The 21,165-nt window shown below is 43.9% G+C and overlaps 4 non-coding genes across 4 annotated transcripts; all 4 read right to left on the bottom strand.

The window, feature by feature from the left end:
• Positions 1 to 850: 850 nt before the first annotated feature.
• Positions 851 to 941, bottom strand: TRNAY-GUA. Its single transcript is given in 2 exon segments — positions 851 to 886; positions 905 to 941. It is a non-coding gene; the product is annotated as a tRNA-Tyr (tRNA).
• Positions 942 to 1,096: 155 nt separating this feature from the next.
• TRNAG-UCC lies at positions 1,097 to 1,168 on the bottom strand. The gene has a single exon. It is a non-coding gene; the product is annotated as a tRNA-Gly (tRNA).
• A 9,556-nt stretch (positions 1,169 to 10,724) lies between these two features.
• Positions 10,725 to 10,814, bottom strand: TRNAY-GUA. The gene is given in 2 exon segments: positions 10,725 to 10,760; positions 10,778 to 10,814. It is a non-coding gene; the product is annotated as a tRNA-Tyr (tRNA).
• Positions 10,815 to 13,502: 2,688 nt separating this feature from the next.
• TRNAG-UCC lies at positions 13,503 to 13,574 on the bottom strand. The gene has a single exon. It is a non-coding gene; the product is annotated as a tRNA-Gly (tRNA).
• Positions 13,575 to 21,165: the final 7,591 nt, after the last annotated feature.

Below are 21,165 nucleotides of genomic sequence, written 5' to 3'. Positions count from 1 at the left end.
GGGGCACTCTTTACGTCTAGAGGAAAAGAGATTTCACCTCCAAATACGGAAAGGTTTTTTCACAGTAAGAGCTGTGAAAATGTGGAACAGACTCCCTCCAGAGGTGGTTCTGGTCAGATCAGTAGATTGCTTTAAGAAAGGCCTGGATTCTTTCCTAAATGTACATAAAATAACTGAGTACTAAGATTTGTAGGTAAAGTTGATCCAGGGTAAATCCGATTGCCTCTCGGGGGATCAGGAAGGAATTTTTTCCCCTGCTGTAGCAAATTGGATCATGCTCTGCTGGGGTTTTTGCCTTCCTCTGGATCAACTGTGGGTATGGAGTTGGGTGTATGGGATTGTATTGTGTTTTTTATTTTGTTTGTTTATTTTTTTGTGGTTGAACTGGATGGACTTGTGTCTTTTTTCAACCTGACTAACTATGTAACTATGTAACTATGTAACTATGTCATTAGTCTCCCTTTTGTGATCATGTTCTTTTGTATTAATTAGATTGCAATATTAAACATTTATATATATTTTTATAATATCACGATTTTTGAATGATTTTTGTGGTTTCAAAGTTATCAACATGACTTTTAGTTGAATCTATATACCTTGAAACATCCAATATGCATTTGTAAACTCCCACGCCACATCCCGTTACTAGGAATTTATATACATTTTTCTACCAGGGACGGTAATGCATTTGGCTACTATTTATTGTTTAAGTGCAGGCTCTATATACATCTTTCTTGATATTTATCTATTCAGATGTCGTGTCGCATAGGTTTATCAATATTATATATCAAAATTTAACAAGAGAACGTGGATAAAATCATACTGGTTTCTAGTTAAGATAATGAAAATGTCCTTCGAGCCGGAATTGAACCAGCGACCTAAGGATTCCTGTGTGATTTTTCCTCTACAGTCCTCCGCTCTACCAACTGAGCTATCGAAGGAGCCGAGTGACCACCAGATGTCACTGCTTACACAGTTCAGTTATTATAAATATCTATGTATTAAACAACATTTTTGAATAGTATTGATAAGTTTTAGAGGTTTAACCACTTGAAAATATACTCTAAAATGTTGTCAGTAAAGAAAAAACATTCTTTGCGTTGGCCGGGAATCGAACCCGGGTCAACTGCTTGGAAGGCAGCTATGCTCACCACTATACCACCAACGCTATGCATCTTAAAGGAACACACACCACAATTTGTTTGTAGAGTTTTTTCATTCCAAGGTGTTCATAATTTTCAAGACGCCGTTCACCCACTGCGTTTACAATAACCTAAATTTGGCCACTGTTGTTCTCACTTTGAAGGACCTGCAAACAAAACACAAACATTAGTATCCAAACTAGTTTAACTTCTTCCATTGTCCCTGGAAAAAGAACAAAAAGATCGTTATTACACACAATTATCAGAACAATTTACTTTTTAAGTCCGCCCAAGTCTTTTCCCATTAATTGTATTGCTAGGGGAACAATTGCCATAAGCAGGCAGTATTGGTAAACTTTGCCATATTATTTAGGAAAACTGCCAATGCAATTTGCGTCCAACTACATACAAGCCAGAATGGTAGATCAGCCCAGCGGGCAAATAATGGAATGTTCATGCAGTCTTGTTGCTGGCTGTGTTTAGGGTGTGGGTTGTCATTTATTATCTTTTTCAGAACTGTGTGATCTGTCCTGGTTGCTATCTTTCATATCAGGCCCATGTGCTATGCTGTCCCTGTCCTGGGGGGGGGGGTTAATTTTAGATACCTGTATTTCTGTGTTTTCTTGCTCTATGCTAGCAATGTTAGGAGCTTTACAAAATTTCTCTTGATGTCTATTCCATTTATAACGTCTGAACTCTCTGTCTTCCTATACCTTTGCTTATTACAGATACATCTGCCTTTGACCCGTACTCCCCATCACTGGACTCTAGACAGAAGTCTTTCAGGATATTGACAACATTTTGGTAGGATCTAGCTTTCCTCAGAGTTATTCTATTGGGATATGTAAAAGGGGGGGGAACTAATGCGCAAAACCACTCTAACCAAGGGCAATAAATCTGAATATTAAAACGTGATAAAATTAAAATTACAAGCAGCAGCCACTACTAAAAGTTGCTCACACACCGAAGATCATATGAAGAAGAGGGGGTGTAGTGGCGCTTGCCAATAGGAAATTAATAAATGGTCAATGTATATAAACACACATAAACGTAAACGCACATCAACGTAAATGCCTGACCAGTGTATCCAATTTATACGTGTTCCACTCCTATTTCCTTATATCCCACCATACATCAACAACCATGATGCGAGGGATAAATGACGTGAAGATAATGAAATCCAAAATAAGTAAATGACTAGAAATAATTTTTCAGTCATCAAAAATAGTTGCAATAATAAATATAAAATGAAAACGATGTATTATTAAAAAAATATTAACAAAACATTAACAGCGCTAAAAATGGCCTAAAAAAGGCTGATGAGCCTAATACTCATATACTGCAATGGTGCATTAAGAAAAAGGATTTCTGAGATTATGTATATATCACATAAACAATATTATGAAACATATGTGCCCACTCTTTGTGAGTCCATTGCTAATGATCCTTGTAATTTCTCAAATGTACAGTTCTTTGTTTAGGAGTAATCTTCACAGTATAGCTATTTGTCTGCTCAAATGCTGGTGGTGATTCTCTTTGATTTCCCCTATGGTTTTGTACTCACCAAAATGTAGTACTTTAAAAGCATTGGATATATCCACTTATACGCATCGGTTCTCCTCCTCTGGTGTGTGGTGATGATCCGTTTGCTCTTCCGTCTGTAAAGCTTGGCAGTCATGCAGGGAGGCAAAAGAGACTTTCCATAGTGTAAATCTTTTTTATTTAAACAATAAAAACCCCTGCTACCCGCTCATGCTTACAGAAAGTTAAAATAAGTAGCGCTTGTCATAAAGGCTGCTGCCTCTGCTCACTCAGGAATATGGCTCCAAATTACTCAGGCTCAAAAATCCCTTCGTAAGTCCCGGGTAGAAGCTAGACTGCCTTACCCGGGACTTACGAAGGGATTTTTGAGCCTGAGTAATTTGGAGCCATATTCCTGAGTGAGCAGAGGCAGCAGCCTTTATGACAAGCGCTACTTATTTTAACTTTCTGTAAGCATGAGCGGGTAGCAGGGGTTTTTATTGTTTAAATAAAAAAGATTTACACTATGGAAAGTCTCTTTTGCCTCCCTGCATGACTGCCAAGCTTTACAGACGGAAGAGCAAACGGATCATCACCACACACCAGAGGAGGAGAACCGATGCGTATAAGTGGATATATCCAATGCTTTTAAAGTACTACATTTTGGTGAGTACAAAACCATAGGGGAAATCAAAGAGAATCACCACCAGCATTTGAGCAGACAAATAGCTATACTGTGAAGATTACTCCTAAACAAAGAACTGTACATTTGAGAAATTACAAGGATCATTAGCAATGGACTCACAAAGAGTGGGCACATATGTTTCATAATATTGTTTATGTGATATATACATAATCTCAGAAATCCTTTTTCTTAATGCACCATTGCAGTATATGAGTATTAGGCTCATCAGCCTTTTTTAGGCCATTTTTAGCGCTGTTAATGTTTTGTTAATATTTTTTTAATAATACATCGTTTTCATGTCAATATTTTTATAATAGCTGCTTTTCCACTGCATAAAACATTTATATATTTAACGCACTTTCCATTGAGCGCTGGGATCAGAATAATCCGCAGGTTTTTTCTGATAAATTTTCTTCAATAAATATAAAATGTGAAAAAAAAACTCCTTAATAGGTGAAAAGTCCAGTGCAAAAAAATATTATATATAAATATAATAAATAGTGAAAAGGTAAAGTCCAGAATATATAATCAATAATAAAATGACTTTAAATAATAAATAATTGCAAAAGAGTCTATATGTACACAATAACGTGCTAAAATAAATAAATAGTGTTCAAAAAAATATATACTATATACTATAGTCCGGTAATCAAGTGCTTGATTGAATAATCCCCAAAGTGCAATAGTGCCTTTAAAAATGATGCTGCAATCCACTGCACGATCATTCAGCGTAGTTGTGCAGATCAAGCCTTATTAAAAGGTAATACTAGCCTCTCACCTTAAAGTGGAGTTCCACCCATAAATATATCATTACATCAGTAGTTTTAAAAAAATGTCATTAGTCCTTTAAGAAAAACACATTTTTTTTTAGATGCCTTCAAAGTGTTGTTGCTAGGCAGAATAGTTAATCTTCCCTCTTCCTGCACCTAGGTGATTAAGCTCCCTAACCTACACCGCACAGACTGGGAATGTAGTGGGTGTAACTTTCCAGGAGTCTGTGCACTCCCCAGTCTCGAAGAATCATGTGACTTGGACAGTACAGGTGCTGAAACCTGATCTGAAACCTATTACACTGCTTGTGCAGCACTGAGCATGTGCGAGATCTGCAAGGCTTAAATCCAGGAAGTCATACAGTCTGGCTTCATGATGCCCACACTTAAGATGGCCCCAGTCAATTTCTATTTTATAAAGTGTCTAAATGCTGTAACAACCTAACAAAACGGACCTTAGTTTACAGACTTACTTTACTAGAATACATTAAGCTTGTGTATTACAGGGGTATTTATATTTAAAAAGTGAAATTGTGAGCTGGACTAATCCGATGATCCCCCCCCTCTCTTCCCTCTCCCTCTCTGCTTTTTCTCTTTCTCTCTCTTTTCTTTTCCTTTTCTTACTTTCTTTAACCATTTTATATTTTTTCTTTCCCTTCTATTGGGGGTACCTTCTTGACTCTTTTGTGTTCAAAGTTTTACAACATGTTAACATATGTCGATGTGCTGTCACCTTCTTGACCCAAGTTATGAGCCTGTTATTGAATAGGATCGTTTAGACGGTCCATACTTGTTACTATCTGCACTAATGCAGCAGGAAAACAAACAGAAAGCGGATTTGTGCCTTGTCTCTTTATACCTCCTAATGGTGTACCTTGTGGCTTTGTATTCTGTAAGAAATGTACTCCTTCTTTTTGTTTTGTCTTCAATAAAAAAAAAAGTTATTTGAAAAAAAAAGAGTGAAATTGTGGCCGGAACTCCACTTTAAATAAGGCTAAATTGAGCCTATAATGATGCCCAGCAGGTTCAACTGCGGATCTGTTTCTCCAGGTCAGCCCAGCTTGCTCCAATCATCCGACCGCAGATTTGTGCAGATGAAAGCACAATGGAATCCCCATAGTGTAGTAGGCAAATACGTTTTAATAGAAAAATAATATAGCACTCACATTTAAAATACCGTAGCTGTGATCAGCATGCAGATGATGACAGTATCAAGATTATGTTTTCAGCATTTCTCTGCTCTCGGCCGCGAGTGGAGATGACGTCACTGATGGCTCTTCTCCTCCTGACGCGTTGCGTGGCAGATCGCCGCCACTTAGTCATAGTTTTTTTTTTCCACATTTTATATTTATTATTGTAACTATTTTTGATGAATGAAAAATTATTTCTAGTCATTTACTTATTTTGGATTTCATTATGTGTGTTTATATACTTTGACCATTTATTAATCTCCTATTGGCAAGTGCCACTACACCCCCTCTTCTTCATTCTATTGGGATAGCTTACATAACACTCATTGGCCATTGAATGAGTATGAAACTTGCATGATCCTCCAATAAGTCAGGACTGTTGAACACATTCTTATAAAATGCAAGATACTGCAGAACAATATTGGTTTATCTCCTCTCCTAAATGTAATTTGTTGTAAATCACTCATACCGCTATCACGACTGTCCACAATACGCTGAACTCTTTCCTCCACACCTCTGCATCTGCTAAGTTATCATTAACCTGTGCAGATAACTGGCCTGCTAAATGTCCTGGTAACCATGCTTTTAGAAGAGAGCATGCATCCCCATTCCTCAAATGGACAGACTCACTGGTGATTCCAGGGTATTATATTCACCCAGAATCTGGCAAAAGGTAAGTCTCTCTTGGATTGTAATCAAACTGTTATTCTGATTCAAAGCTATAGATGACTATCTTTCATCCAGTGTTGCCAATCGTCCGTATTTTTACAGTCCGTAAAAATGGGCACTTTTTTCCCCCGTTCGTAAATGTCCGTGGTTGCGGGAATGTGCCAGTAAAATCTGGGGACATATTTATTTTTATTAGTAATGGCCACAATCAGCGACTCTCTGCCCGTCGCCGCCCCCCTCACAGCCTGTCAACTCTCCAGGCCCCCGGCTACTACTGGGTGGGGAGCGGAGGAAGATCACTCCAGGGAAGGCAAGGCGATAGGCAGGCGGCTGGCCGGGACTTGAGCCAAGGCAGAAGAACATGCGAGCGGTGCAGAATGAGCATGCACCCGAAACTGAGAAATATTTCCTCCACTCTGACCAGCACATGATCATCAGAAAGGGGCACAAATAATGGAAAAAAATACACCCCATGCCCTGTAATTCAGAATTTTTTATTTTTATTTTCTGCAATGACTGCCTTTGAAATTGCCCCAGCTCATGTTCAAATCCAATCCAGGGACAAAATCAGGGATAGACTTGGTCCGGGGACAGTGTCCTCAATCTGGGGACTGTCCCCTGAAACCAGGGATGTCTGGTCACCCTAGTGTTAGTCGCAGGGGGTGATTGGAGGCACCGCAGAGGGGGATGGTGGCACCGCAGAGGGTGGGGGATGGAGACATGGGTTGTTGGTGGCATCGCTGAGGGGGATGGAGGCAGGGGACGATGGAGGCAGGGGGTGTTAGTGGCAGGGGGTGATTGAAGGCACCGTAGAGGGTGGGGATGGAGACAGGGATTGTTGGTGGCACCGCAGAGGGGGATTGTGGCATTGCAGAGGGTGAGGATGGAGACAGGGGTTGTTGGTAGCACTGCAGAGGGGGGTGGAGGCAGGGGATGATGGAGGCAGGGGGTGATTGGAGGCAGGGAGCCTGGGGGAGATTGGAGGCAGGGGGAGATTGTGGCACTGCAGAGGGAGGTAAAGGCAGGGGGTGTTGGTGGCAGAGGGGGGTGGAGGCAGGGGGTGATGTGACTAAATAATGTGCCCTTATTATATAGAAAATAACAAAAATATGTTTTTTTACCTTAATATCTACCTTAACCACTTCAATATCCAGCCATAGTCAAATGACTGTAGAAAGAAATGTTTGGACAGCTGCACTCTGGAAAAACCTTCTCGGTTGCCTTTTATTGATAAAAGTTATCAAACACCATACATCACAGCAAAGACAGGGGCATACAGCTGACGTTTCGCACTACAATCAGTGCTTACTCATAGTCAAATGACGTCCACAGATGGGATCCCTCCATAAAGAGTACCTGTCACCACCTGTTACTGTCACAAGGGATGTTTACATTCCTTGTGACAGCAATAAAAGTGATCAATTTTTTTTAAAACACAATGTAAAAAAAAAAATTAAGCGCCCCTGTCCCTGTGAGCTTGCGAAGCAAAGAAAACACATACGCAAGTCACACTCGCATATGTAAATGGTGTTCAAATCACACATGTGAGGTATTTCCGCAATCGTCAGAGCCAAGACCAACAATTCTAGTACTAGACTTCCTCTGTAACTCTAACCTGGTAATGTTTTTTATGGAGATTTTTAGGTACCGTCGTTTTTCGCCATTCCACGAGTGTGCACAATTTCAAAGTTTGACATGTTTGGTATCTATCTACTCGGCTTAACATTATCTTTCACATTTTATCAAAACGGTTTCTTTTTTTTTTAATTCATGAAAGTGTATTTTTCCCCAAAAAATTGCATTTAAAAGACAGCTGCACAAATACTGAGTGACATATATTGCAACAATCACCATTTTATTTTCTAGATTCTCTGCTAAAATACAATATATAATGTTTGGGGTTCTAAGTAATTTTATAGCAAAAAAATACAGATTTTAACTTGTAAGCAACAATGTCAGAAATAGGCATAGTCATGAAAGGGATATTGGAGGCTGTTGCAACCTTTAGAAGGTTTTCACTAATTTTCTCTATGTCCTCCCAGAGATGTCTCCTCTCTGCTTTTCCACCCCCCCCCCCCCCCATTTGCTCAGATTTAACCTTAATTCTGAGCAACACTAAAATGTAATTTGCCAACCACTATTTGTTCTCTTTCTTTGTTAGCTGTTTACCCAACAATCTACTATTATGTTGCTGACACTGAGACAATAGTCTCATTACATTGCCTTTTAAGAGGTTTTAAGAGGTTCATCTGCACATGAATGATAACTGGCAGAGTCGTAATTTTAACATATGTATACACAAGTTCCGTTTCACAACCATACGATCCACACAGTACACAACTCTATTAGTACTGTTCCAACACTGCACTGAGCAACAAACCAAATTCAATTGTTTTTAGCTCTCACAAATAACCAATAAATCTACAGTCATCACTCTTCTAGCCTTCAATATTCTTCATTCATAACCACTTTTACCAGATATCATTTAAAACAATTAAAACTTTTGCATATCCATAGAAAAGACTCACCACACTTGCAGCCCTTCTGGTTTCAGTGGCGTTATCAGCTGACTTTACAATGAGAGATTCCTAGAAGTCCTGTTTGTTCTTATGGAACCGTGAATCTGAGCACTTCTGTCCTGTAGGTTCTATGCGGCTTTTAGGATTACCACACACTTTCTGGGATGCCAAATGTAAAATGTGCTCTATTTGGACTGTCTGGCTTCCAATAAAAGGATGACCAATTCTTAGAATAGGGGTTGAGTGAGTGAGAAACTTGTATAGCGCGACACATGCGAACTGAATCGCCTCGGGGCGCTTGGTATCCATTTCCTACTATATTTTGCCTTCAGAATAGATGGGTTTTAAAAAAAATTCTGAAGGCCTGGTGATTCACTTACTTTCTGATGCTGGTTGGTAAATCGTTCCACAGTCTAGGTCAGTGATGGCGAACCTCGGCACCCCAGATGTTTTTGAACTACATTTCCCATGATGCTTATGCACTCTGCAGTGTAGTGAAGCATCATGGGAAATGTAGTTCCAAAACATCTGGGGTGCCGAGGTTCGCCATCACTGGTCTAGGTCCTTGAACTGCAAATCTTCGTTCTCCTTTGGACTTGTATCTGGCCTTGGGTATCTGGAGTAGATTTTGGTTAGTAGAGCGGAGAACGCAATTGGGGTGGTGACTTTTTATTTTTTCACATAGATATTGGGGCGCACTTCCTTGTACACATTTGTGCGTCAGGCATAGTGCCTTAAAGGTAATTCGGTCCTTTACAGGCAACCAGTGAAGGGATCTCAGGGAGGGAGAGATTGATTCCCAGGGTTTTTTCCCTGTTACAAGTCGTGCCGCCGTATTCTGGACGACTTGTAGACGAGCAATTTGGTGTTTTGGGAGTCCGAGGTAAAGGGCATTTGCACAGTCGAGTCTGGAGTTGATTATTGTTCCCACCACTAATTGGCCAAAGATTAATGTAAGAGGCCAATCACTTGTTTTATTGGTTTAGTCCCTAATTATGAAATAAATCTACTGCTGATACTATGAGTATCATTTTCTCTTTATGCTGCCTTTGCTATATGAGAAAAATCAATTGAAAGAGAAGTGTTCCACCAGCCTAAGTTGGGTGTTCCTGGCTATATGAGGAATGATTATCAAGCGCTTATTGACCACTTTAAACAAAGTGTCACTGGTGGTCTGGTGGGTGTTTAGCATCTTCACGGCTCACTGGGTGTCACTATATGGTGTGGAGTGAATCTTCAAACTGAAAGTGGCTTATGGACTTTTAGGTGGCATGGATATTTTATGGACTTATTGGTGTGGTGTCATTACATACACGTCTAATTGCTTATATTTGTTGCATTGGTTGTTGTTGTTGTTTACAAGGGTTGTTAAGTCTCAGTGTTTTTCACCTTAATGCATTCAATGCATTAAGGTGAAAAACCTTTTGTGCTGCAGCAACCCCACAGAGCCCCCCTTTTACTTACCTGAACCCGATCTTTTCAGCCGCTGTCTTGGGTCCTCATTGGATAGATTGGTAGCAGCAGGAGCCATTGGCACGGGAGACGGGGGGGGCGGAGTCTTGCAGTCTGTGTCAATGGACGCAGCAGCAGGTCTCTGTTGCGTGCCCGCTCAAGTGCCCCCAGGGAATGTGGCTCTCTGTGGGAGCACTCAATGGGCGGAGGAGCCAGGAGCGCTGCTGGAGGACCCCAGAAGAGGAGGATCAGGGCCGCTCTGTGCAAAACCCTTGCACAGAGGAGGTAAGTATAACATGTTAGTTTAAAAAAAACAAAAAAAACTTTAGTATCACTTTAATCATTAATATGTTATTGATCATTCATTTTTGCCATTAGATGTTTCATTTTTTGGCACATGTTTATTTATTTATACCACATGGTATATGAATTGTCACTATTTTGAATGAATGTATTCACTATTATTTATGACATTTTATACATATTTCTGTATTTGGTTAAGGGTCGGACTATCAATTGATTTTACACATATTTTTAACCTGTATTGGTTGGATGTTTTAGGCTTATTATCAGCATCCTCTATATTCAATTTTTTTATTTAGTGTCATACACTAGTTGGGTGGCAGCATACTACTATTTCTTTTACAATTTTTTTGCTTGCTATTTATTTATTCAGATGTTGTGGCGCATAGGTTTATCAATATTGTATATCAAAATTTAACAAGTGAACAACATGGAGAAAATGGTACTGGTTTCTAGTTAAGATGATGAAAATGTCCTTCGAGCCGGAATTGAACCAGCGACCTAAGGATTCCTGTGTTATTTTCCTCTACAGTCCTCCGCTCTACCAACTGAGCTATCGAAGGAGCTGAGTGACCACCAGATGTCACTGCTTACACAGTTAAGTTATTATAAATATCTATGTATTAAACAACATTTTTGAATAGTATTGATACGTTTTAGAGGTTTAAAGCGGAGGTTCACCCTAAAAACATGTATATACCATTACATTTAGCATACTTCCGACATGTACAGTATGCTGTTTGTTTTTTTCGCTGTACATACCCAGGGATGGACTGGCCATCGGGAGGACCGGGAGATTCCCGGTGGGCTGGTCCCTCAGTGGGCCAATTTTCAGTGACAGCTCCGAGTCTCTGCACTCTGCTGACCGCTGCTTATCAGAGTCAGAGTACTGTATAAGCGAGGGCTTGCTGAGCCGCAGCTTGTGCGGGCTATTTTCGTTCCCGCACGCTGCCACAAGCTACACTTTTTACTGCAGAGAGAGCCGAGTCAGCCGACAATCTCTCCCTGCAGTCCCCGGCTGCCTGGTCCTGATACACACACATTGCAGAGTGCAGTGGAGAGAACTGAGCCCGGCGCCCGCCCCCTCCTTCTCCTGTTGTGTGATGTTTCCTGTGTACACAGAGGAGGAGGAGGAGGCTCACCACGCTGCCGAGTCAAAGCTGCTCGTCTGAGACTGCCTGAACAACTGCAAAGTAAGTTTTCCAGAGGTGGGGAGAACAAGCCTACAGTTCACTTTGAGTGATTTGGGGGGAGAGGATATGTTTTAGGGCACTTTAGGACTTGTGCTAAAAGGGGGCTTGTATATGAAATCCACTCCCCTTAGCACATATCCTCTCCTTCCCCCCTCAAATCAAAGAGATACTGTCTGCCACAGAGGGGGGTGGACCTTGGCACCCCACAAGTGATGTGCACAAATGCTCCAGGTGCCCAAACTAATGCCCCCCTTCCAGCCAAGTTAGTGCAGCAAAGTGAAAAACACAGGAACACGTTGTGCGATCTGTGCAATGCACATGCAACCCGGGTGCAATTTCAGCCCAATTATGTCCGCACACTCTCTGACCCTCTTCTGTAGTATGTTTGCAGTCTCTGACCCTCTCCTGTAGCATGTTTGCAGTCTCTGACCCTCTCCTGTAGCATGTTTGCAGTCTCTGACCCTCTCCTGTAGTATGTTTGCAGTCTCTGACCCTCTCCTATAGTATGTTTGCAGTCTCTGACCCTCTCCTATAGTATGTTTTCAGTCTCTGACCCTCTCCTGTAGCATGTCTGCAGTCTCTGACCATCTCCTGCAGCATGTCTGCAGTCTCTGACCATCTCCTGCAGCATGTCTGCAGTCTCTGACCATCTCCTGTAGCATGTCTGCAGTCTCTGACCCTTGCCTGTAGTATGTTTTGCAGTCTCTGACCCTCGCCTGTAGTATGTTTTGCAGTCTCTGACCTTCTCCTGTACTGTGTCTGCAGTCTCTGACCCTTGCCTGTAGTATGTTTTGCAGTCTCTGACCCTCACCTGTAGTACGTTTTGCAATCTCTGACCCTTGCCTGTAGTATGTTTTGCAGTCTCTGACCCTTGCCTGTAGTACATTTTGCAGTCTCTGACCCTCTCCTGTACTATGTCTGCAGTCTCTGACCCTTGCCTGTAGTACGTTTTGCAGTCTTTGACCCTCACCTGTAGTACGTTTTGCAATCTCTGACCCTTGCCTGTAGTATGTTTTGCAGTCTCTGACCCTTGCCTGTAGTACATTTTGCAGTCTCTGACCCTCTCCTGTACTATGTCTGCAGTCTCTGACCCTTGCCTGTAGTACGTTTTGCAGTCTCTGACCCTTGCCTGTAGTACGTTTTGCAGTCTCTGACCCTTGCTTGTAGTACGTTTTGCAGTCTCTGACCCTTGCCTGTAGTACGTTTTGCAGTCTCTAACCCTTGCCTGTAGTACGTTTTGCAGTCTCTGACCCTCTCCTGTACTATGTCTGCAGTCTCTGACCCTTGCCTGTAGTACGTTTTGCAGTCTCTGACCCTCTCCTGTAGTATTTCTGCAATAAAGGAGAGCACAAGCATGAATTAATTTATGTACTGCCACTGCTGGTCATGGTCACTGATGAAATAATGTTTTTGTGCGTGTTTGCAAAATTAAAGTGGGCCGGTCTGGATGAAGTCCAGGGCCAAATTTTTGTCCCAGTCCAACCCTGTACATACCGTATTATTGTTCTTTTCCACCCGGTTTTCGGGTACTCGCTCCCGCGGGTGTAGGCGTTTCTATGCAGCGGCGCAATGTCACCTGGGACTTAGCCTAGATGATTGACGTGCTTGATAAAAACGTTCCCCCGGCGGATAAGGCACGTCACGAGTTCCGAAAATAGCCGAACTGGGAGAGTCGGCTCTATACGGCGCCTGCGTAGTCAGCTCTACACGGCTCCTAGTCTATGCGCAGGTGCCGTATAGCGCCGTATAGAGCTGACTCCCAGTTCGGCTATTTTCGGAAACTCGTGACGCGCCTTATCCACCGGGGGAAAGTTTTTATCAAGCACGTCAATCATCTAGGCTAAGTCCCAGGTGGCATTGTGCCACTGCATAGGAACGCCTACTCCCGCAGGAGTGAGAACCTGGAAGCCGGGTGGAAAAGAACAATAATACGGTATGTACAGATAAAAAAAACAGCATACTGTACATGTCGGAAGTAAGCTGAATGTAATGGTATATACATGTTTTTAGGGTGAACCTCCGCTTTAACCGCTTGAAAATATACTATAAAATATTCTTTGCGTTGGCCGGGAATCGAACCCGGGTCAACTGCTTGGAAGGCAGCTATGCTCACCACTATACCACCAACGCTATGTAACTTAAAGGAACACACACCACAATTTGTTTGTAGAGTTTTTTCATCCTAAATTGTTCATACTTTTCAAGATGCCGTTCATATTAACTTAAATGTTGCCACTGTTGTTCTCACTTTGAAGGACCTGCAAACAAAACACAAAAATGTGTATCTAAACTAGTTTAACTTCTTCAATTGTCCCTGGAAAAAGAACACAAGGACGGTTATTACACATAATTATCACAACAATTGACTTTGCTAGCAATGTTAGGAGCTTTACAAAATCCCTCTTGATGTCTATTCCATTTATAATGTCTGAACTCTCTGGGCCAGATTCTTAAAGACTTACGACGGCGTATCTCCAGATACGGCGTCGTAAGTCCGAATGGCCGCCCTCTTATCTATACGCCTGATTCATAGAATCAGTTACGCATAGATTTGGCCAAGATACGAGCGGCGTAAGTCTCCTATGCCGTCGTATCTTGGGGTGCATATTTACGCTGGCCGCTAGGTGGCGCTTCCATTGTTTTCCGCGTTGAATATGTAAATGAGCAAGATACGCCGATTCACAAACGTACGTACGCCCGTCGCAATTAGTTACGCCGGCGTAAAGATAAAGTAGGTCTCTAGGTGGCGCAGCCCATGCAAAGTATGGACGTCGGAACAAACGTATCTTTTTACGTCGTTTGCGTAAGTCGTACGCGAATAGGGCTGTGCGTAAGTTACGTTCACGTTCACGTCACAGGCATTGAGCCGGCGTATCTTTGGGGTGTATATACGACGTGATACTGAGCATGCACGCGCATGCGCCGTTCGTTCGGCCATGCATCTACATGGGGTCAAGCCTCATTTAAATAGAACACGCCCACGACCGGCCTACTTTGAAATACGCGCGATTATGCCGGCCCATTTACGCTACGCCGCCGTAACTTAGGACGCAAGTGCTTTGTGAATACAGCACTTGCCTCTCAAAGTTGCGACGGCGTAGCTGTAGCACTGACCCCCGAAGGAGCTGCTGGTTTAATTTGGGCCTGCACTCTACTAATAAACCCCACTAACTTGGCTCAATCCCCTTGGCACAGCTGTGATGCAATGCAATACAATACAATACAAAATACCTGTATTATAACCCCAGGATCCACTGACTGCATTTGGAGTGAGAAAAACAGTACGCCACAACAACTGGATACTTAACCAGAGATATATTTTACTGTGAAATATGCAAATAAGTGATTACAGTAATTGTGCTGTCATCCCAACGTAAGACGACAGCACAATTGATTTAAACATAAGCTATTTGAAAACAGTATACATAAACATTTTATACCTGGGAGCTCCCCCTACTTTATTAGCTATGCGTGAGATCTCACTTAAAGTACTTGGTCTTGGATCTTCTTTTCTTCGCTAGCTAAAGTGATTTGTAATCCACAGTTTTGATGAGTCAAATTGAAGTGAAAATGCTCCTGGTGTAACTGCAACAACTATTTTAAAATCGCTTGAAATGTCAAATTAAATAGGCCTCAAGCTTTCTCCGTTTCAGTTCCTCTGCTCCTCTGTGGAACTATAAATCTCAGTGAGGCCTGTATATGAGTCTAACTGTGTGTAAACTTAGCAAACTGTGGGTCGTGACCCGCTCACCCACTGGATCGGAGCTCCGGGTAGTAACTTTTGTTCAGGGTCCTGTGACTGCAACTTGCTTCTCCGTCAGCTCTGTTTAGCTCCGCTGGATGGATCCGGTTCTCTGATGCTCGGATGAGTGTCTCTCGGTCTCTGCAATCCGGCCACTGTCCTCTAGCTCTCCAAGCTCAGCCTTTCGCTCCCCAGCAGCTCGGCATCCACCTCCAGAATGCTTTTGTTTACACTCCTGTCTCCCCTAGTCTCCAAGGCAACCAAAATCCTCAACCCAAAACATCTCTCTGCATTACCAGTATTTGGGTCTCTCCTCGTCTCCAAGGCAACCAAAATACTAAACAAAACATCTCTCTGCATTACCAGTATTTGGTCACTAGATGGCTCCAAATACTTAAATATAGCAATGTCCATAGACGTTGTATTAAAGTATGCAAACACACATCAATATACAAGAATGTCAGCGCTACACACTCCCCCTACTTTATCTCTTTGGTCCTCCAAAGAGGTTCAAATTGCTAACTCTATTCTGCATTTTAGCCTCTATACGGTTATACAATACAGACAGAGGAGCTTCCCACCAATTGTCATATGATGGGGAGCTATCCTGTGCACTCACAGCTGATACTACTGTGTCTGGTACAGATGTGCCAAGGGGTGAGGTGGGGTTGTCCCTTACTGAATCAAAAGTAGAGGGACCAGACAGTTCAAGGTTTCTTTTGCTGACAAACTGAGATGCTTCAGAGCATTCGCCCAATGTATCATAAGTCAGTCTGCGTGGTGGGCGAATGTCTCTCTTTGCTCTTTGCACTTTCGGGGTATCCATTCCTTTTTGACAAATGTCGTCATCCCTCCTCTCAGTGACTAAAAATGGAGAGTAAATAAGAGTACTGGGCTCTTCTGCAAGATGAGTTGCCAGCACAAATTCTGGGGCCTCTGCCCTGAGAGTTCCGTTATTATCCTCCTCTACTTCTGAAGAGATATCAGCATCTGTTTCTGAAGTTTCCGGAGGCCACAGCCAACTCATCTCCACTTCCTCATCTTCATCTGTAGAGGGTGCAGGCTGAGATCTGGTTATTGGCCTACACACATCGGTGGATGTGGATGGGAATTCCTCCTCTGTGCTTATCCTGACTGCCTCAGTGAGAGGTAAAAGGTGATTCCGATGCCAGGTTTTTATTGGCCCAGTGTTTCCTTCTGGCTTGATTTCATACACTGGGAGCCCTGGAAGCTTCCTACACACAACATAAGGCTGTGATCTCCAACGATCAGCCAACTTATGCTTGCCTGGGATGCCTAGATTCCTCAGCAAAACCCGGTCACCTGGTTGAAGATCCTGAACTCTTACTTTCAGGTCAAAGTTTTTCTTGTTCCTGTTGACTCTGGAGTTCGAGGTGGCTTGAGCCTGCTCGTAAGCTATCTTCAGGCTCCTCCGCAGCCTATCCACATACCCTCTATGGGAGGTCTCTGATGTGTGATCCAAGGAGGAACCAAAAGCCAGGTCGACTGGTAATCGGGCTTCACTGCCGAACATCAATCTGTAAGGTGAATACCCAGTGGCGTCACTTTTGGTACTGTTGTAGGCATGAACCAGTGCAGTAATGTGTTTACTCCAATGGGGTTTCTGTTCCGCAGTCAACGTCCCCAACATATTCAGGAGAGTCCTGTTGAACCTTTCCGGTTGAGGGTCTCCTTGTGGGTGATAAGGAGTAGTCCTGGACTTTTGTATGCCTAGTAGATCCAACAGTCTTTTTATTAATTTGCTCTCAAAGTCCCTTCCTTGGTCCGAATGTATCCATTGAGGTAAGCCATAATGGACGAAGAACTTTTCCACGAGAGTCTTTGCTACTGTGGTTGCTTGCTGGTCTCTAGTAGGAAATGCTTGGGCATAACGGGTAAAGTGATCTGTTACCACCAAGATGTCCCCCTGCCCACTCAGATCGGATTCCAAACAAAGAAAGTCTATGCAGACCAGGTCCATTGGTCCCTGGCTCTCCAAATGGCCCATTGGGGCAGCCCTCTGGGGAAATGTCTTTCGTTGTATACACCTGAGGCAGGAATGACAGTAACTCTCCACTTCTTTCCTCATGTGAGGCCAGTAGAACCTGTCCCTTACTAGTTGGAAAGTCCTCTCGGCTCCCAAATGACCATGATGATCGTGTAAAGCAATCAGTACCCTCTCTCTGTGCTTTTCCGGCAGGAGCAGCTGCCACTTTGCTTCTGGATCATCAGAGGGGCCCCTTCGGTAGACCACCCCTTGTTGCAACTGCAACCGATCCCATTCTTTCAGTATCAGCTGGGCTTCCTTCTTGGGGCTCTTCTGCAGCACATCAGACTGTTGATGTTCCAATGCCTTCAGCACCAGCCCACACAGTGGATCTTCCTCCTGATCTCTCCTGAGATCCTTTCTGGATAGCTTGGGGAGACCCTCTTGTACAACCTGGGAGACATTGCAATAGCACCTGGGTACTCCCGCTGAGGATACTCCCACTTCTTCAGCTCTGGCCCCACCTCTACCATGTAGACTTGTCCCTTCACAAAGGGCTCTTACCCCCTCTGGAGTAAGTTGAGTCCAGTCTTCTGATGGATTTCGGGAGTCATGAGGCCTTCTTGATAGAGCATCCGCATCTCGATTACCAACCCCTGGTCTGTACTTCAGGCTGAAGGTAAATGCCAAGAGAGCAGCTAGCCACCTGTGACCGGTGGCGTCCAGCTTTGCAGTGGTGAGCAGGTATGTGAGGGGGTTGTTGTCCGTCTTTACCACAAATTCAGCCCCATAAAGGTAATCCTTCAACTTGTCTACCACTGCCCACTTCAGAGCCAGAAATTCAAGCTTGTGAGTCGGATAGTTTCTTTCGGCAGGAATCAAACTTCTGCTCACATAGGCGATCGGCTGCAGATGCCCTTCATGCTCTTGATAGAGCACTCCTCCCAGTCCGTCATGGCTGGCATCCACATGCAACTCGTATGGTTTGGCAGGGTCTGCATAGGCCAAAACCGGAGCAGTGGTAAGGCTCCACTTCAATTGTCTGAAGGCTTCCTCACATCCTGGAGTCCACTGGTCCTGGATGGACTCTTTCTTCCTTCTGGGCCCTTCTTTTGGCTTCCTTGACTGATCTGGGCTTACACTAACTTCTTCCTGTTTCTTCAGGAGCTCAGTGAGTGGGTGGGCTATTTTAGCGAACCCCTCCACGAACCTTCTGTAGTACGAACAGAAACCTAAGAATGACCTGAGTTCAGTCACGTTGGTGGGCCTTGGCCAAGAAGTGACAGCTTCTAACTTCTTGGGATCGGTTGCCACTCCCTCTTCAGACACAATGTGTCCCAGGTAATTCACTGAGGGCTGGTAGAACTGGCATTTTTCCATAGAGAGCTTCAGACCTTCATCATGAAGTCTCTTCAGGACCTTCTCCAGGCGTTCTTCGTGCTCTTCCAATGTTCTTCCAAATACTATGACGTCATCCAGGTAAACTAGTACTTCAAGTAGGTTCATGTCACCCACTGTTTTTTCCATCAACCTCTGGAACGTTGCTGGGGCCCCAGACAGGCCTTGCGGCATTCGGTTGAACTCAAAGAATCCGACTGGGGTGATAAAAGCGGTCTTCTCTTTGTCTTCAGGGCACATGGGGATCTGATAATACCCACTCTTTAAGTCCAGCACACTGAACCACTTTGCTCCCGACAGGCTCTGCAGAGCATCCTCTATCCGAGGTGTGGTGTACTGGTCAGCAATGGTCCTCCGGTTCAGGGTCCTGTAATCGATACATAGGCGTAGGGACCCGTTCTTCTTCCTGACCACCACTATTGGGGAGGCATAAGGACTCCTGGACTCCCGGATAATGCCAGTCCTCTTGAGTTCAGCCAGTTGTTCCCTCAAATCTTCCAGATCTCCCAATGGGATTCGCCTAACCCTTTCACGAAACGGCTTGTCTTCCTCCAGTCGAATTCGGTGGGTGGCACTCTTTGCCAAACCCACATCAAATTCACTTTTTGAGAAAGCTGCCCTCCATCTCAGAAGTTGGGCTTTAGCTCTTTCTCTCCATGCAGGAGTAAGAGGCGTATTCTTTGGGCAGAATTCTTCTACAGGGATTTCTGCTGCTGGTCCTTCCGTCGAACCACATGCTGCGACTGGAGTTGCTGGGCTGACCTGTCCTAACAGTAGTCTGGCTGGCACCCTAACTGGCACAGCTGCTGTGTTGCGGACACTGACTGGAACTTTGCCGTGAGTCCTCTTCAATGCCCTGGTGGGCAATACTTCAGGGATAAGTTCTAACCCCTTTTTTTCTTCCTGGCTTGTATTTTCAAGGACAATGAAAGGACCTGTTTTTTTCCAGCTAAACTTGACGGAGGCTCTCAGGCAGACTACTTCACCTGGCTGGACTAACCTCTTTTCCCTATCCAGGAGCCAGATTTTTCCCACTCCCTCTTCAGGAGCCTCTTCCTCCTGTCTAAGGTCTCGGTATGTCTGGGCCAACATTGGATGTATTTTAGTGGGGAGGGTCCCCTTCTGCAGCACAAGCGGTGCAAGTAGCCTCCTCACCAAGTCAGTGTTCGTCCCAATGATGAGGGAATTTTTGTCAGCCCCTGGGGGACGAGGGCACACTATGGCCAAGGTGTCAAAAGTCTCAGCCTCTCCTGCTGTACTTGGGTCGAAGGTGAGTCTGACCGGCAGGTAACCATCATATGGGAAGTTCTGGGTGCCTAATCCCCATATCTCTAGTTCCTCCAATTTCTGTAACGGCAGGTGCTTGAGATGTCTGTCATAGAAATCCCTGTAGAGCAAGGTTACTTGGGCTCCAGTGTCCAGCAGGGCTTTCGTATAAATCTCCTCTACTTGGATGGGAACAATTGGGGAGGGTCCCACTAGCTTGGGGGGAAATCCACTGATTGCAGTACCTTTGACCTGCCTGGTGGCTTGCACCTTCGCCTTTGGTTTTGGGGGTCTCTCTCTTTTCCCTCCTGGCTTGTTGGTGACCTCAGTGGTCAGGGGTATATGAGTCGGTGTGGAGTTCGCTATTGCGACCGGGCGCCCAGTTGACTCCTTCACTGGGGCCCTCTGAAGTTTTTCCCCCAGTTGTTTGGATTTTGTTTCAGTTACTGGGCTTGGGCACACTCGCCTGAGATGTCCTACTCCTCCACATTTGAAGCAGACTCTCTGTGTTTGTTTCATAGGATGATTAATGGTAGGAGTCTCTGGAGCCTTGAGTGGCAGGACTTCTTCTGTCTGGGGTTTCACCAGACGAATCATCAACATGGTCATCATCTCCAGTATTTCTTTCTGGGTTTGGAACAGCTTCTCCAGTTCAGTCTGACCTACGGGTAGGTGGTGAATAGGTGAAAGCCATGATCCCTGTTCAGCGCTTGTTGCCAATACATTAAGTTCCTGAGTGTCTGAGGGGACACCTATCTGCTGTATTTTAGCACTTGTGGTGCTAGGAGGTTGAAGTTTCCCCTGTTTTTGGTCCCTCTCAATCTCCATTTTATCCGCTTCATTCACTTTCTCAATGAGGACCTCATCCGGAGTTGAGGGATCTTCCAAATACTGCTTCAGTTGTAGCTTGATATAGTCACTCCTCAATCCCGTAGTCACAGATCTCCTAAATTTCCTCTTAACTAGCTCGGCTCCAAAATGCTCTCCATTTCCTTCTTCCTTTGATGTGAACAGCAGGCGGTCCTTGAGCTCAATAGCCCGAAATAGGAAGTTCTGAGGAGTCTCTCTATTATCCTGTGTCATATTTATCAGTCGATGAAACAGCTCAGTGGCATCTTCCTCCTCATAATAGCTTTTCAGTATCCTCTTTAGCTGGTTCAAGGTCAATCCACTCTTCCTCTCCAACATGCTCCTAACACTTGAACCTGGGCTGATGGCATGGATTACAGCCTCTCTAATTTCCAATTCCAGATATCCTTTCTGTAGCCCCAACTCTATTTGGTGTAGGAGGCTGGTGTAGGACAGTTTGTCCTTCTGCCCTCTTTCTC

Source organism: Rana temporaria, chromosome 4 (assembly GCF_905171775.1).
Source record: "Rana temporaria chromosome 4, aRanTem1.1, whole genome shotgun sequence".
Taxonomy (NCBI): Eukaryota; Metazoa; Chordata; class Amphibia; order Anura; family Ranidae; genus Rana; species Rana temporaria.
The sequence above is the reverse complement of the archived record's forward strand: the minus strand, read 5'-3'. Positions and strand labels throughout refer to the sequence as shown.